Source organism: Castor canadensis, chromosome 16 (assembly GCF_047511655.1).
Source record: "Castor canadensis chromosome 16, mCasCan1.hap1v2, whole genome shotgun sequence".
Classification (NCBI taxonomy): domain Eukaryota; kingdom Metazoa; phylum Chordata; class Mammalia; order Rodentia; family Castoridae; genus Castor; species Castor canadensis.
Window position 1 is genome coordinate 73,633,973 of NC_133401.1, and position 13,274 is coordinate 73,647,246.

The following is a 13,274-nucleotide window of genomic DNA, read 5'->3' on the forward strand; positions in this document are numbered from 1 at the left end:
CATCAATCATCACAGAAACCCAAAATACCGTTAGAGTTTGTGGGGAAAGTAAAGAAGGGGGATCAGGAAAGGAAACTAATGGTGGTGGCTACAAAAATGGCTTGCCAGCTAACAGACCCACAACCTAGGACCAACACCATTGCTTGCTGGTAAAGCCATCTGAGGGGGGAGGTGCACAAAAGGCAATTCTTGAACCAGATCACAGGGCCTGAACTAGATGAACTTATAGTCCAGAGACTCCATAGACTCAATGGTATACCCAACCCTACAGAATAAGATAGAAGAATCAAATTGTTGCTCACCACCCTGATATGTTTAAATAAATTAGAATTTTTTTCATCACTAGCATGTATTGAGTACACAATTATATGCCAGGTACTCTTCCAAGTCAAATACTGCATTATTTAACTCTCACAACTCTGGAAATAGGTATTACTTCTCCCATTTATCAGGCAAGGGAAGGGAGGCTTAAGAGAGTTAAAAAAAATTACTCAATACCCATAGCTAAAAAATTGTAGAAACAGGACTCAAAACCAGGACTTCCTGATTCCAAAGTCCATGCTCTTATTTATTGCATCTTCCTTTGACCTGTGACCTTAACTTAGGGTAAGACCAAGTCTAAACTACTCGGCACCAGAGAGGAAATTCGAAGATGCACAAATGTTCTAAAAGTTTTGACAAAATCTTCATATGATTATGACCATCTGAAAGCTCTGCAAACATTCAACTTCACTCACACTGTGAAAATATAAATGTCAGGTGCGGTTCTGGACTCTGAGAAGCCAGACACATGGGGCAGAGATGACAAAAGGGAGATTGGGAGAAAATTTGAATTTCTACAGACCATAGTATCCTTTTCCCATCCTATCCCCAGGAAATTGACAGAGTTAATCTCTGAATCAACTGAATGAGCATATAAAATATTCCCAGATGTTCTTTAGGTATTCTCCAACCATACCACCCAAGCCCTCCCCCAATAAAGTCAGCAGTACATGACTTCAACCATGGATATTGAAATTGTGATTCATCTTTAGTGTGTCACTTGTAGTCGTGAATAGACAACTAAGGCTCCCTAAACACTTGAGGAAAGGCTTCAACCTGAACAGGAGACACAGGCAACAAGGAGAGCGGAGGAAAGTTTACAAAAAAGGTTTTTATATACTCTACTTATGACAGAAAACATCTGATACTTGCCTTTCTGAGTCTGCTTATTTCACTTAAAATGATGACCTCCAGTTCCACTCATCTTCCTGCAAATGACATGATTTCATTCTTCCTTATGGTTGAACAATACTCCATTGTATTATATATATTATATATATTTATTTATATGCCATATTTTCTTTATGCTTTTATCCAGTGATGGGCACCTAGGCTGATTCTATAGCTTAGCTATTCTGAATAGTGCTGCTATAAACATGGGTGTGCAGGTGCCTCTATTGTATGCTGCCTTTGATTCCTTCAGGTATATACCTAAGATATTAAAAATGGTATGAAATTAGAAGGGAATTTTTAGGACTAGGAAGAGGACCAGTGGGAGGGGGAAGTTGTGGGTACCAGAGTACTTTATAATCAAAATACCTTATATACATGCATGAAAATGTTATAATGAAACTCACTACTTTGTCTATTAATAAAAAAGATAACACTAAAAAAATCTTAACAGCAAATGTCTTCTGAGAAAGAAATATTTTTATATCCTTAAAAAATAATAGAAAAGTTACAAAAAAGGAAAACTCAGAGGATAAGAAAGAGCTCTTGAAAGTTAAAAATATTATCCCTACCACTAACTTTGTGGAAGGCTTTGAAAAAAAAAAAGTTAAGGAAGTTTGCTAAAAAAGTATAACCATATAAAATAGCATGCAGGTAGGGCTATTCTAGCACAATAAAAAAAATAGAGGAAGCTGGGAACAGTGGTGCATATCTGTAATCTCAGCACTTGGGAAGCTAAAGCAACAGGATTACAAATCTGAGATCAGTCTGGGCTACATAGGAGACCCTGTCTCAAAAAAAAAGTAGTGAAGAAATGATTAAAGCAATATTTTTAAAAGATTTTCCCATAACTGAAAGATAAGAGTCTTCAGAACAGGAGGCCAGCAATTACTAAGCAATAAAAAAAGTCCTCACGAAATAGTCTATGCCATGTAATATCAGAACATCAGACTTAAATAAGAGGTGTTAAAGATTCCACAGGAAAACTGAAGCAAAAACATACTGCACTGAAAGGATTTGGAGTCAGAATGGTGTTGATCTAAACAACAAAGTTAGAAAAGAACACAGGAATATTTTAAAACTTCAGCAAGGAAAATGATTTTTCAACTTAGAATCTTATGCCCAGCCGAGTGTAAGAATATAATACAGACCATTTTGGACATCGACAAATTAAAGATTTACTTCTTCTATGTCCTTTCTTAGGGAGATAAGGAAGAGAAATTTGTAGCAAACCAAGAGAATTAACCTGGGAAACAAAGCCATAGGATCTAGAAAACAGGATGTCCAATTCAGGAGAAGGAAAATTCCAGAAAGATAACTGCAGAATAGATCCAACGCTTTCAGTTCTTTATCAATGCATCATAAACCACCCGAAACTTAGTACCTGGATAACTTACTTTTCTCGCTTCCTTGGGTGGGCTGTGCTCAGCTCATTCAGCACAGCAGCTGGAGCCAGTGCCACTTGGAGACCACCCTGGACAGTTTGTCCAAGACAACTTTTATATCCACATGATTGCCCATCAACAATGACTTTTTACTCACATGTCGAGTGGACTGAGAGAATGACTCAAGAAGAGTTATGAACTGGACTGGCAACTCTATCCAAATGGCCTTTTCTCATAGTACCTTGGACTTGCTCACAGTATGACAGTCTCAAAGTAGTGATATTTTTGTTTACATTGTGTCTGGCTTTCTCAAAAATGAGCAGTCCATCAGGCTGAGGAATAATCTGCAATGGATGGTACGTGAACTATAGACTTAGGTGTCATTCACTGTCCTTTCTACAGTGTTCTGTCAATCAAGCAGGGGCACCAATACAAAAGTGTGATCACCAGGAAGTGTGGCTCATTGGGGTTGTGGGGAAAGCATTTTTTGGGACTAGTTACTACAGCAACCAAGCCAGGCTAGAGCAGAAGGTAGAGACGGATACAAGGTTTGGAGCATGGTGGAACGTATAGTTGCTATCTCATGCTTTTAGGTATTTTGAAAGTAAATTCAATAGGTCTTTGACAGATACACTGACACATTAGGGATGAATATTTTATGGATTCTTGGGAAATTAAGAAAAGGAAAAATAACAGGCAATATAATCAGGAAAGATAAAATATTATATAAGAAATATAAATATACTACATTTGCTAAGGTGAAAGATAACTACATTGAGTGTTAGCTTTCTGTAACGAAATACCCAAGAGAGAAACTTCAATGGAGGAATCAATTATTTTGGCCCATGGTTTCTGAGGTTTCAGTGTATCATGGAAGGGGAGAGCATGGAGGAGCAGAGAAACTCACATCATGTCAGCCAGGAAGCAGACAGAGAGCGAATGACTGTTCTAGCAGGTTTTCTCCCCTTCTCCTTTTCACTCCATCTGGGCCCCCAGCATATGGGATGGAGCCATCCACATTCAGGGTGGGTCTCTCCCCCATCCCAGGTAATCCTCTCTGGAAATGCCCTCACAGACACACACAGAAGTGTGCTTTATTAGTCTCACCAATCAAGTTGACAAGCAAGATTCACTATCACACTTTAAAATTTAAAGCCTGGCTACTGCTGGCTTAACACAAAAGTGTGGTGTAACTAGACTGGGAAATGGGTAAAGAGGAACTGGGGTAAAGGTGCAAGAAAGCCAAACTCTGCTCTCCTTTACTGGATATTGATAGATAATTTCTCCAATTGATTTATCAAGTACTAGCATAAGCAAACTATTAGTGATAGAGAGTCAAAAAATCAGTATAAAAAGCTCAAAAGAGTTTAAATTTGATGGAAAAGAAATTTGCTAATTGTTTAGTTATTAGCCTTTTAAGGTAATTTTACTTTAAAAATGTATTTATTGGGCACACCTAGCACCCAGATAAGACCTTGAGTTCTAATACCACTCTCCAATAAAGAGGACCAGGGTCCTTTAGAGAAATGGCTGCTTGTAGTATTGGGGCCAGAAATACACAAGAAGAGCCCAGACCATCTTGTAGTGCCAGAAAGTAAAAGGACAGAAATGAAAAAAAAAAGTTTTAATTAAGAATAACCAACCAAACTAACAAAAACCTAAAATACTGGGAATGAGGGAATCACTTTAAAAGAGCACAGGAGACAACTGAGATCAACACTCTGGACAATAAAATAGACAAACAGTACTGGATATGACCCAAAGCGTAAACCAAACACCCAGGAGCTCATACTGATATAAGTAAGTGAGAGAGAACAGACAAAACTTGTATCCACGAGAATTACAAAAACCTGTGTAGATTGTCCTCACTCTAACTCCCCCCTTCCTTCATTGTGAGATTGCCCGGTGACACCCTTCACATAAACAAACAAAACAAACAATAAATAAATACAGTATGGAATGGCATGTGTGCGGGGAGTAACTCTACAGGAAACTGACGGACACTTACCTCAGGAAGCAATCAAAGTCAACATCAACAATGATCAACAGAATCGATGCTATGTACCCTTGACATGTGATATAAAGACACGTTACATCTGTTGTCTTCCTCCTCCAAACTCAGACCCCAGTCTAATCATGAGCAAAAACGGACAAATCCAAATTGTGTGATATTTTACAGAACACCTGACACCACTAACTTTTCAAAACTGTCAAGGTCATCAAAAACAAGAAAAGTCTGAGAAATCATCACAGCCAAGAGAAGCATAAGAAAATACATTTAGTGTAATGTGGGGTCCTGGAACAGAAAAAGACAAACAAGTAAAAACTAAGAAAATCTGAATAAAGCATGGATTTTGGTTGGTAATGATAGATGATTATTACTTCATTAATGGTAATAAATATATCACACTAATGTAAGATGCTAACAATAGGGGGAAATGGGTGTGATGTACAAGAGAACTCTCTTAAACTATCTTTGTGACTTTTCTATAAATCTAAAACGATTCTAAAATGAAGTTTACTTATTTAAACTTTAATAAAAGTTTATTTAACTTGTTTCTTTTAGAAATACAAATGCTAAATGCTATTAGTAATTTGGTATCTGGGGAGGGGCACACAGAGGGTCTTCAAGGACATTACAAGCATCCTACAATCTGATGGTCAGTTTGCAATAAAGCGTATCAGTCTTGAGAGATGGAACACAGCAATCCTGGGTATTTCATGTCTTCAACCACCCTCTTTTTCTACATGTGAAAGTTTGCCTCCAGAGAGCCAGTCCTCCCTCATTCCCAATCAACGCAGTTCAGATGGTGGTAATTTTATTCATGGCCATGGCAATTGGTTCAAGGCTAGGCAAGTGACACAAACAAATCGAAAATACACAATTGTGACATGTCATTGGGTCATATGAGAGATAGGAATGCTCTGTGTTTTCCCCTGGTCCTTGAACTCTGCGGATGTAAGCCTGAAGCTAACGTTAGCCATTGTTCCGCCAGTGAGGGAAGGCTGCCTCAGAAGAGAGCCAATCAGACAGAAGGTGAGTGAAGAAGTAGTGAGTGCCCATCGGAATTCACGCCAGGAACAAGGTACATCAATGAGCCATACGTTCTCTTTGGAGCTTGAGCCAATTAGTGTTGGGGGTTCAGTCATTTGAAATTTTAACCTAGAGAGACCTTTGCACAGTGCTAATTGGGCTGGATGACTATACAGTTTTTCTAACCTTAAGAGGGGACATAATTATCTGGTCCAACCACCTGCTCCACCAACACCTGCTTCACCTCAACCTGTCAATCATCCAGCAAATGCATGTCAGTTTATTTTGTTCTAGGTATGTCCCCTTAAGAGGAGACATAATTATCTGGTCCAACCACCTGCTCCACCAACACCTGCTTCACCTCAACCTGTCAATCATCCAGCAAATGCATGTCAGTTTATTTTGTTCTGGGTATGTGGGAATTTTGTTAGCTCTGTGAATAAAGATAAGTAAAGGTCAGCTCTTACTCTTAAGAATCTGGTACTCCCAAATCTTTAAGTAGAAGAGACATTATCAGGCCCTATTTTATGGACCAAGTCTCTGGAAATGGGAGAATAAAAGACTTCTATAACAGCATGAAAACAGAATCTGAATTTTCTGATAAAGAAAATTATTTTCTGATAAATGGCAGTAAATGAAATCCCATGTGTTCATTTATTCATTCATTTATTCATCAACTATTGCAAGACTGAGCAAACTAAAACCCACGAACCAAATGAGGCCCAACACCCATGTATGTAAATATCATTTTATTGTAGCACACCATGTCCATTTTCCAAGCTTCAATGGCAGTGTTAACTAATTGCAATAGATACCACATGGTTCAAAAAATCAAAGGCATTTATTGCCTGATCTTAAGTGAAGAAGACTGCCAACACTTTGGGTTCATGCTATGTGCCTGCATCAAGCTAAGCCCAAAGACTAGCCATTCTTGCTCTCACTAATGTCACAGGTTAGTGCCTCCTAGTGGGGAGAAGGAAGTTAGCAGGCCATGCAATTCATTGACAGAAGATGTGACAGGGAAAACAAGGAATACTATTGGGCTGGAAAGTGATTCCTAGCCCAGCTTGAGGATGGAAGAGGAAAATCAGGAAAGGTTTTAAGTCCAATCCTAAAGAATAGTGAAGAGGGTTGCATGGGGCGAAAACAATTTCAAGCAGAATGAAGACCATGTAAAAGCTCAGTGTGTTATCACAGAAGACACCTTATACTGGCAAGTTTTAGCTTGTAGAGATGTATTATAGTATGTAAAAGTTAATTAAAGTCCAGGCATGATGGATCACACCTGTAATCCTAGCTACCCAGTAGGTAGAGATCTGGAGGAGCACAGTTTCAGGCTAGCCCAGGGAAAAAGTTTGCAAGACTCCATCTCAATCAATAAAAATCCAGGTGTAGTGATATGAGCCTGTTATCTCAGCTACGTGGGAAGTGTAAATAAGAAACTGGTGGCTCAAGCCAGCCCAGGCATAAACACTGAGACCCTGTCCCAAAAACATTTATCAAGTGGTAATGCACCTGCCTAGCAAGCATGAGGTCCTGAGATCAAGCCCTAGTACCGCAAAAACAAGCAAATGACGGACGAATAGAATAAAATAAAACAGAACTGCATGCAGACCAACTATAAGACTATGTAATGATCCAAGTATTATGACTGATGGGTCCTCGTGTGTGTGAATTTCACTCTAGCTCAACTTCACGTCAGGGGACAAGAAGTGGAACAGCGGGTAGGGGTCAGTTGTGAAGGCCTGGCAAGCCCTTTGTACTGACCTGAAGGCAAAGAAGAACCCACCTTTCGTGATTGATTATTGAGACTGAGAGTTAAGGCTTGTAATTGAAATACTCCAACAATTGGGAATATTTTTATTTAAATGATATTCAGGACTAACTAGTTCAAAAGATTTCTGTATCTTCTCCAAATTGGACAGTCAAAACTATATTTTCATAGGGACAGGAAATGACTCTTTTCTGGGAAGGGGCCATATTGTGAGTTCTTTCAGTGGTGGTAAAAAGGTGGCCTCTCCTGCTTACTGTCAACCATGGAGGGGCATCTACACAGCAAGCTTCTTTTCATTCTGTGACTTCAGCATCTGCTACCTTTTCCTGTGATTTCCTGGAGATGGGAAATCAGATTGCTTGGATTCCACCTACCAGCTACACAGCTATGCACGATGACACGCTGAGTCACTCTACTACTCCTCTAAAAAATGAGATGGCCCATGGAAAGTGCTTAGCGTGGTGCCTGGTCAATAATGAGCACCCAACAAATGTAAGTTATTATCAGGCCATGTTGGAAGAATACAAAGGATAAAAAGGATCTGTTGTGGTATAAATATTTTGCCATGGACTGCTCAACATCCCTTCCATTGTGGAGCCAACCCTTCCTCATTCTGTTAGGATATCCTCTGCCTTGTGAGTTGGGTGGACCCTAGCCATGGTAACCTGCTCCCTTGTGAGGACTGGCAGAATGCAAAAGAAATAGATGTGCTTACTTGGCCAAGTTGATTCAATCAGAGACATGGATTATCATGAACCTTGGAAAAATAAAGGCAAACAATGGATTGTTAATTTAACCATCCACCTAAATCTTAATACATGTGGCCAAGCCTCTGCTTGCATTTTGTCTCTCCACAGATCTACCTGTTAGAACTGGAAAAGGTTCCATATTCACTCAGCCATGGCCATGTGCATCTTGGTTATTTATAATCCCCAAAATAAACTTGTAAATATTTGTCTTTTGCACTATCTATATAAGGAAAGAAGGACGGGAAGACATTAAAAACTTATTTCAAAATACAGCCTTTATTGTATACTATATTAATTAGAGCTTATTTCAGGACAAGAACAGAGGTCCACTCATATTGAGCCAAGCAAGAGCTGACTCATAGCAAGGGCACACCATGAGTCTGGAAGTGGCAACTTTTTGGGCAAGTTCAAAGCATCACTTTCTCTAATCTTCTCTGGGCTTTCCTTTTTTGCCTCTCTCTAAAACTCTCTCCTGACCAGCTTTCTCATGATGTCAGCTTTCCTGTTTCCTTTCCATATTACATCCTCCAGCCACAAATCTTCATCAACACCCTCAACTAGCTCTCTGATCTCACTGATCCATGCTCTCAATTCTAAATTCCACATTCCTGAAAGATAACTTGAGTCCCACTGGTTCATATTTTCCATGGTAGCCCACAGGTTGTACTTTCAGGCCAGCCTCTGGTTGGCTAACTTGGAATCAGTCATACTCATGGAGGAGAGAGAGATCCCACTGTACAGAACGCAGCCATTCCATTTCCAATTCCCACAGTGGGAAATGTGGGTGGGCATGATGTCTCAGAACTGCCTGGGGTTGGCAGACAGTGGCTAACAGCCCTAACCTAAAAAAGAATTTTTTAGATGAATCTGCTAGCAAAGCATTCGGTTAAATCACTTTGGAATCTATTCAACCTGAAGTAACATAAAATCCAATTAACAGAAACCTAACCATATAGGAAGTTTATCTTTTTTCTCATAACAGGAAACCTGGATGCAGGTAGCCCAGGGATTCAAACATACCATTAAAGATCCAGGCTTTTCTCTTTCTGTTCCTCTATGTTTGTTGGTCACAGAAGGTTGGGTATACCTTCTGGACACCAAGTTCGTGTTTGTGAAGAGGAAATAGGTGGCACGAAGGCTTTATAAGAAGTCCTTCACTCTATCTGGGAAGGAAAACACTTCTCAACAGACTTCTTTATAATTTATTATCCAGAACTAGCCCACAGTCTACCAGCAAATCTACCCTTTGAGATGGTTATGACTGGTATAGACCAAACAGGGCCATTGTCTGAGTCTAGGATAGGAAGCCTCAGTTGAAAGGATGGAACGTTCTGGTTACATGAAAAGAACTAGGGTTCTGTCAGAAGGAAAGACTATCAGTAGAGCAATGAACAGTGTCTTCCTTAACAAAGCACAAAAGACATGCATACATCCCCTGCCACTGGGGAAACCCAGGCTTCCAGTACCTAATATTTCTTATTGAGTGGATGAATGAATAAGCATTTTGACCCATTAAGTAGGGAAGATGATTCAAAGTGGAAAGAAGACAAAGGTGGCTGTCAAAAGACATAAATATTCAGAAATCCCTGAGACCTTCCCGGTGTGTAAAATGGGATTGGATAATCCCTTCACCACAGAGTTGATTTTGGAATTCAATGAAACTACAGGTAGGTTCTTTGAAATCATGAAGAATTGGGGAACCATTTTGATTTATAAGCAAAGGAAACAAAGATGGGAGGAAACTGGTATGAGTCAGTTGGCTTTATAAATCATCCTCACAAAAATAGGTGCCACGAGTAGAAAAGAAGAAATGGGACCTGGGTGGATACACGTTCCTGCTAGTTCAGGAAGTCATCGTTACAATCATTTTACTCTTGGAATGTGGAGAGTTGACATCTGAAGAAATAACGGAAAGTGCTGAAATTTTAGAAACACAACTCTTCCTTTCTTGTCAAGGCCAGTCTGGGGTAAGAAATTGAAAGTGGGAGAACTGATGTAAGAATGAAAAAGGGCAGCATTCAATTCCCCCTGGGGAGATCCTCATTGGCACGGATATAGTGAAATCACTACTTTCAGGTCACATGATAGTGAGAGACCTCAGATGAATGTAACTGGCCATCTTTGGTGACTGATTTCTCTTTACACTCATATAGCGACACTCAGTGACAGCGATTTCACAGAAATCCCAGTTATCTTATGGAGACATGACAGAGTAGCACACCACAGTCCTATGATACTCAATATAGCACTGGACTTAGTTTGGCTGCTACGTGTAAGCACAAGTGTAATGGACCACTTGCAGATGGAAATCTACTAGAATTGTATGTGACTCCTCATTTTCCTTTCCCTTGGCAGAGCAACTGGCTCCAGATAGTGAAAGCCCCAGAAATTTATATGGGAAAGACATCAAACGGAATCCCATCTCACCCCTTTAACTTCCAATGGAAGCAAGTCAAAGCAAAACCAAAACAGTATTGTCCTAAATCACTACACTGTGTGTTTGTTTGCAATGTAATAAGCATGTTCTAAGTAATACCATTTCAGTCATGTGGAAATAGTTACGAGGAGTAGTTAAGAAATTTGAGCCAGGTGCAATGGTTCACGCCTGTGATCCTAGCTACTTGGGAGGCAGAGATCAGGAGGATCATGGTTAGAGACTGGTCCAGGCAAAAAGTTAGCAAGACCTCATCTCAGCTATTAAGCTGGGCACCATGGAACATGCCTATGATCACAGCTATGTGGGAGGCATAAGTAGGAAGATTGTAGCCCAGGCAAAAAATTGAGACCATACCTAAAAAATAATTAAAACAAAAAGAGGCAAGGGTGTGACTCAGTTGGTAGAGCTGCCTAACAAGCACAAGGCACTGAGTTCAAATGCCAGTACCACTAGAAAAAAAAAAGCAGAAAGAAAAAAGAAAAGAACTTCCTTTGAATTGTCCGGAGTTTGGACACAATCTGAGATGAGAAGCTATGACATAAGCCACTCCACATCCTGTGTCCTTGTTCTTGTTCCTCTCTCGGTCTAAAGCCTTGGTTCCCAGATATGATGGGACCTTCAAATTAAAAGAGGAACTTCAAGGTTTACCTTCAGAACTATGATTTCAACACTGACATGAGACCTGGATTTAGTACTTTCAAAGCTCAAATGTATACCTAGGCATGAGGATGCTTATGTAGAACTCCTAATCTTACTTAATTGATTGGTTTCTCCTTCAATATTCACACTGGGGCTTTTCCAAAAAACTTCCTAAATCCACAGTCCTCCCTTCAGCTCTAGTAGAACCTGGACGCACCCATCCCTCTAAGCAGAACATCACATTAAAATCAGCCATTTCTTACAATTATATGCTGTATTATCATTTTTTGAGCTAGAAGAAAGGATTTTGAGTGGTTTCACTACAAAGAAATGATTAATGTTTGAGGAGAATGATATGCTTACCCTGATTTGAGCATTACACAATTTATACCTACATCGAAACACCACATCGTACCCTATATGTATGTACCAATTTATGTGTCAAAAATATGTACTGTGGAGGTAATAGAGTAGCATAAATATAATAAATATAAAACATAGGTTTTAAAATTATATCTATATCTGTATCTAGCTATCTATCTATCTAGAGAGGGAGAGAGAGAGAGAGAGAAAAAGAGAGAGAGAGAGACTCACTATGTGGCCCTGATTGGCCTGGAACTCGAAATCCTCCCGTCTCAGCCCCCAAATGCTGTAATCACAGATGTGGACCACCGTGTCCATCCCCCCTACATATTTTCTAGGCACAGTGTCATCTCCTGAACACAGGGACCGTGCTAGAGTCATCTCGCACTTTGGCACTTAGCACAGATTCTGGCATCTATCAAAGCGTAGACCCAAACAGTATTTTGATGATATAAACAGAGATAAAAGGACATTTGAGAAAACAGCTTTAAGGAAAGGTGGAGCCAGGTGCAGTGGCTCAAGCCCATAATCTAGCTACTCAGGAGGTGGTAATCTGGAAGATGGCAGTTTGAGGATAGCCCAGGCATAAAGAGAGAGCCTATCTTAAAAATAACCTATCTTAAAAAGAGTTGGAAATTGCTCAAGTGGTAGAGCACCTGCCTAGCAAACATGAGGAGACCCTGAGTTCAACCTGCAGTACTGCCAAAAAGAAAAAGGGAAAGGATGGGACAAATGACAATTGTTTTAGAATGAGAGGTGAATAAGAAAGTTAGTTTGGCAACAGTTTGAAAGCATTTTCTTGAGATGAGAGACAGAAAGATGACAGTCAAAGAGAATGTTTTAGGCTTATTTTAAGGATAGAAAACCCACATAATTTGTAACATTCGGAAAGACATTGTTTCTGTTCCAGCAGAAAAATATAATTTTTGTTGATCAAGAATTCAGAAATGCAAGAAGGTGGAGAAAAGAGCACAGTAGTTATTTCCTTGTGCTTGGATATAGGAGATGTGAGGTTTTCACTCCAGCAGGTGCTCAGGAAGTATTTGTTGAATGAATACATTTTCTTTCTGTGAAGGAATGTGTGCATTTCCACAGGTGTAGAGTTGAGCTCATCATATATCCTCATGGATGTGTTAAGCCTCCTCCTATTTTCCTTAACGCTTCAATAAATATTCCTAACTTCCTTTAATGTATTCAATAAATGTCATTTCCTTACATAAGGAACTTTGAAAGATGCACAGTACTATTTGTGAATTGCATTTCAAATTTACAGAATATTTTGCTATAGACCTCATTCTCCTTCCTTTTTTACTCAACCCTCTGTTCTTTCTATCTGTTTGCCGTCTGCATGTTTTGCTTATAGCTTCTAATTGCTGTGTGCTAATGGTAGGCACATTCTCTGTTACGCTGGGGCTACGGTGCCTCCAGTCCCCCGCTAACACAAAAGTTCAGGGAAGCAATATTTGAAATAGCAAACAAATACCGACCGTTCTAAATATCGGTCATCTATTAACTCTTTAGCTTGAGGCTCTATTACTGTAAGCAAATTTGAGTTAAAATATGTGATTCCACACCAATTTAAAAATAATGTTTACAACCTGTTTTAATCTGTTCAGGCTGATAAAACAAAATGCCTTAATTTATAAATAAACAGAATTTATGGTTCACAATTCTGGAGGCT